This window comes from Ambystoma mexicanum, chromosome 11, assembly GCF_040938575.1.
Source record: "Ambystoma mexicanum isolate Mex_15411 chromosome 11, UKY_AmexF1_1, whole genome shotgun sequence".
Lineage (NCBI taxonomy): Eukaryota > Metazoa > Chordata > Amphibia > Caudata > Ambystomatidae > Ambystoma > Ambystoma mexicanum.
This window is the reverse complement of record NC_090934.1, coordinates 166,992,538-166,998,537: the sequence shown is the minus strand read 5'-3', so window position 1 is coordinate 166,998,537 and position 6,000 is coordinate 166,992,538.

Genomic DNA, 6,000 nt, shown 5'->3' with positions numbered 1-6,000 from the left:
CCGTGAGTGAACTGGTAATGGAAGCCAGAAGGAGGGTCAAGTTGACCTAGATTTGTTTTTAACTTTGAAAGATTGAAACCAGTACAATTTGCTACATTTAAGTCTTGTGGAAGGGATCCCTGTAAATTGATGAATTGCACAAGCTGTCTTGAGGACGTAGCCTCAAGCCCCTTTTCTTTTGAACTGTGTTGTCTTGAACTTGGTGAGGGAACACTGAGGTCTGTGTGGAGCTGTATTGTTTTGAACTTGAGAAAGATAATCTTGAGACTTTTGTGGAACATGGGGAAGAGGAAGCGAAGAGCTGGAAGAAGCTCCGAACTTTGTTTGGATCACCATGTCTTTTATTATTGACATCCCTACACATTGTTTAGCTTTAGTTGTGAGGGCAAGGATAGGTTTTGAACACTGACAGACTTAAGTTGAACTCGCTGACTCAGGCTTTCCTTAGTTTTGTTCAGTTCAGGAAATCCCACCTTAGCATAAAGCAAGTTAGGCCTTCAATTATCCTGACATTTGATTTAATAAAACATTTGATTTTGAACTTTGAATCTGTAGCCTGTATCTTACTTCATGATGCCTTCACAAGAGTTACAAAGTGCCAGAAAAGGTTGTGATATCCGGCAATTCGAATACCATCACTTGCACAACTATTCACTGTGAACATCCCTCAGCCGGGTTCACACTTATCGCCACAATGTTCACGAGTATATAACTGTGTACCCACAATTTACAGGCATCCCTCAGTCGGGTTCACATTTGCCAATTTCAAAGTTCAGTTTTCCTCAATGTGTCAAAGATTTTTGAGTGTACAAGGGGTTTTGCTTGACCGGTGTAGGACCATTTCGACACTTCATTCCAGCCTCTTGGCTCTCGTGCTTTCAACAAAACAGCAACAAAAACCTCTAGTCCGAGTCCTTCGAATGACCACTCCGGGGGTGCCAGACCACTGTTTCGGGATGTTTACTCTGGTTTCTTTAAAGTTCAGCAGTTTTGCCACCTGTAACCTTGGGCCCAGCACAGTTCGGTTAACTATTAGTCCTCTCCGACTCACCGGCTGTGCTGAACTGTTGGAGCTTCTTGTTTCCGGAGTCAAGGACAGCACCACAGCGGCAACTTTCATTCTTCATCTTTGACAAATTTGCAACTGCATGTTGGCTTTGCCAACAATTGTTCAGACACCTTTCAGAGACTCCAAGCCGTCTGAAATAACTGACTTAGGACCAGTAAACCAAGGACACTAGGCGCCTTCTTTTCTAGCCGAGCTACCTCATAGTAATTTTGGTCTACCTTATGGTTGGAGCACTAAGTTCCCAAATCCCTCACCAGCAGGCTTCGGGAAAATCTTCCCACCACAAGGCCTTGGTTACTTACTATAATATTACATATAGAATAGTGCCAGGCCAAAACATTTTGTACAATTAGTTTGTAAGTCTACGACTGGCCACAGAGAGATAGACACCAGCACCCTCCATCTATGTTTCTTATTTGTCGGGATGGTCAAGGAGGGTCCCGTTTATTAAAATAGATTCATTTTGCGCACACCATATTGATGACGGGGGATGGAAGCAAACTGAGGTAGTGTTGCAAATCCATATGAATAGAGTTAATTATGTTACCTTTAGGGTTACAATCATTTAGAATTCATACATATCAGATCCTCACTGACCTAGAAAGATACAATATTAAAACTGTAAAGGCAACACAAACAAATCCACACAATGGGGTACTTTTCTCCATGGCTAGCTGTTAAACATGCATTCTAAGTAGCAGGGACATGCTTGACGGAAAAGAGAATTAGTTACCTAGTAAGAAGGTCGTACGAACAGGGCAAGCTTTACAGTCCTCCCAAGGGAACAGATTTTATCTTGCCCTTTGTATTAAAATCTTTAGAAGGGGTTAGTCATTTGTTTGGTAGTAATAAACATGAGGCCCGAGGCCATGGTCCGATGGTTAAGTGTTTTTCCAGGTCATCACAGGCTGTATGTGGCCACATAAATCAGAAGCTCTTTTTTAGGTGCCAGGAGTCTGTGGAATGGAGATCGCAATCTGTATTTCAAAGAAAATCATGTTTATGCAGACCTTCCTCCATTTACTCAAATGTGTTAGCAGGACCATGTGCAATCATACTTAAAGTTAAGGCCAGTTATTAATAGCAAGTTTATGTTTTCAATACCAATGTTTAACCATGTACAGACATCATGACCTACTACAACAAATCCTAAGTAGAGGTGTGTTTTGAATATGATCTGAAGATAAGCCCGGCCAATGAAAATGGAAGAATTGGAATTTCTTTGAACAGGTTTTATCCAATCATATTTGGATGCTGGATTGTAATTAAGTGTCTGGGAGCATTTTAAATTGTTGCAAAAGGTATATAAGCTGCCAACTGATGCTATATTGTTCAGACCTGGGTTAGTTTGGTCCTGCAACACCATCTAACCACTCCCCAGATCGTTTGTACAATAAACTTGCTTTATGTACAACCGTGTACTTGCTTCTTAAGTGGTGGGCCTGTTTAGGGTTAAGTTGATTAAAGGCCCATCCCACATTTGGTGAGCCGGGTTAGGAGCCCAGGCGTTGAAAGACGTTGGGGGACTTCTGTCCACATCTTTCAGCTATGGCACCTCACGAATGTGACCAGTCTTCCGTGCACAGTGAAAAAGAGGTCTGTGGATGCCATAATATTGCTAGAAGGTCCGTCTGCTCCCCAGAGACACGGTGTCGCGGCTTAGCTATGCAGAAAGAGTTGACGAAGCACCACATAGGAGCAGCTCCGGTTCACGTGAGTACACATTTGGGGGTGTAAAGTAATTGCGGAAATAGGGGTAAAAAGTGGTTGCTTCTTTGAAGGGTTTGTTTTTGTGGGGGTAAGGGTAGACTTGTGAGTATGGGTGTGAAGTTAGTTGATGTTGCAGGGTTTGAAAAGTGGATGTTTTTGATAGAGTGTTTAAACTGTGTTGTATGTCCTTTGTATATATTTTTACCTGGTTTATTTTAGGTGTGAGTGGGTACCCTACCCCCCCACACGCCCAGTGTGAAGCTAGTCATGATGCCCTTTAGTCTGCTTGTGGTATCTTAGGGTAAATCCAAGTGCAGATACCTTTCTTTCAAGGTCGCTGCCACAAGGACTCATAGTAAGAAATTAACTCAGGTTATTCCTAGACGACAAAGAGTTTGTACTTCAGTGGAGCTATATCGCAAATAAATGCATGCGTGATTGGGTTATTCTTATAATTGACACTGCGCGTAATATGTCAGTCAAGATCAATAACAAATTGTATAAAATGAATGAAGACATCAAGAAACTAGTCCCTTTAGAGACATATAAAAAACGATTAGACGAAATTACCCTGGAAATAACAGATTTTAAAACTTTTTGCAGGAAAGATCGCATTACTCGAATGAAAAAAGACTTGGTTCTATTTTCACACGAAAGGGTGTTTCAGTACACAAAGGATGGTTATGATCCATTTGCGCAGGTGTCTACATCGAATCAACAACGGCAAGTAAGATTCAGCAATACATCATTTAGCTCTGGAAGTTCCAGTAGTGGGAGTTTTAACATTACCAGAGGTCAGAAACCCTACAGGAGTCGAGGTGGATTCAACAGAGGAAATAGGAATAGACAGCAAAGAAGAAATGGAGGCAATCGGAGCCAATTTTATAATGGCCCACCCCAACAACAGCAACAACAACAGCAAGCACAGTCGGCCTCCACCTCCCTGGTTCCCTCTTCAGCATCGGCAGCTTTTTTAGACCAGCGACTAACTATGAACGATTGGGAATACGACCAACGGAGGACAAGGAGCAATCATCCCTACTAGTGAATCTCTCTGATTATGCCCCCAACGAACAAGAAGTGAGTGTGATCAACAAAGGATTGGGATTTGTTCCTACCACCAAATATGACAAATTCCAAACTCGGATCGAAATAAACCAACTCCCAAGGAAGATTCATTTACGTCAATACTTTCAAGACAAAACTTTTGATGAACAGATTAACGAAAGTGGTCTTAAGGCAAAATCCACATTCGTTCCCCCATCAAATAGCCACACTCCAGAGGCCACGGTTTTCGCAAGATGCGTATGGGAAGACCAGCAAGAAAGAGACGGGGGTTTCTCAGAATTTTAGCAATCTAGAAAGGAAGGCAGTAGAAAGCCTCACCCAGAACTCGGACATTGTCATAAGAAAAGCAGACAAGGGTGGAGCCGTGGTAATCCAAAACAGAACAATTTATGTTGATGAATGCACCAGGCAGCTTGGAGACAAAAACTTTTACCAGTTGATCACAGTTGACCCGACCAATCAGTTGCAGAGTCTTATCAATGATAAATTGAGTAAAGCATTAGAAAGAGAATGGATTTGTCAAAAAGAATATGAATTTTTGAGAGTTGAAAAACCAGTTATATCGAAATTCTACACACTTCCCAAAATACATAAATCTTTAAGTAAGCCTCCAGGTCGCCCGATAGTTTCAGGGAGTGGTTCCTTATTAGAACCCTTGTCAAAATATGCAGACAAATTCTTGAAACCCTTTGTGACAACAATGTTTTCTTACATTCAAGATACAACAGAAATGATTAACCTGATAGAAGGGTTAACATTTGACAAAGACAAACAGCTATTGATTAGTTTAGATATTGTCTCCTTGTATACGTGTATTCCTCAAAAAGACACCTTATCTGTTCTTGAAGAGACATTACTAAGAGGACCACAGGCACCACCCCTAACAGCTTTATCTTGTGGTGTGCAGAGATGGCGCTGACCGAGAATTATTTTATGTTTAATCAAGATCTGTATCATCAAATCCATGGAACAGCAATGGGTTCACCGGTGGCTAACCTGTATGTAGAGTACTTTGAAACCCAGATTATTTACCAGGAAACCAATCCTTTTTTTGATCAGATCTCCTTATGGCGAAGGTTTATAGATGATATCCTAATGACTTGTGATGAACAAAATCTTCATTCTTACTGTTTATGGAATGGATTAATACACAGAACCCTTTTCTGAAATTTACTTCCACTTGTGACAATATGGCAGTTAACTATTTAGACATCACTATCAGTGTTAATATCCAAAAGAATGTACTTCAAGTTCAGCCCTTCCACAAACCAAAAGACAGAAATGCATTGTTGTGTTATGATAGTTTTCACCCTCGTCACACGAGGGACAACTTGCCATTTGGGGAATTTTTACGCCTAAAACGTAATAGTACAGAGACTAGTACCTTTCTGTCTGAAGCTGAAATACTGCGCACAAAATTGCTTGCCCGAAAATATCCTAAAAAAATTGTGAAGAGAGCACTGAAAAGATCCAAACACAATAATCGTGAAGGACTTCTGGAATATAAGAACAAAGAATTGAGTAATTCTAAGTTGATGTTTGGGAGTACTTTTTCTCCAAAATCCAACAAAATAACAGGAATCATTAAAAGAAATTGGCACATTTTACAAAGAGGAGAATGTCCCCTGGAAAGACCACTTTGTGCCTTCAAACGTACCTCTAATTTGAGAGAATTATTGACAAAAAATGATATTTCTAGATGACCACCTAGACAACAAAAGATTACGGAGAGTTGGGGTCTTCCGGCGACTAAAGGACATTCACCTTGTGGAGGTTGTGTGAACTACAGATTCACAACTAGGACAAAGGAAGTGGATATTGGTTTGGCTAAACCATGGTCACAAAAACGTTTTACCAACTGTAATTCATCACATGTAGTATATGCAATTTGGTGTCCCTGTCCTAAAATTTACATAGGAATGACAGAGCGCAAAGTGAAGATTAGGATTAGTGAACACCGTAGCAATATTAAAAATAAGGTGATCACAGCATCAATGGTTGGACATTTCCTCTCAATGGACCATGGACATGACTCATTGCATTGGACAGTTTTGATCCAAGTGGAAAATACCACTTTAGCTCATTTTGTTAATAAGAAACTTTTCAGCAGGGAACAATGGTTGATTTTTTTTTAACTAATTCATCAGAGGTAG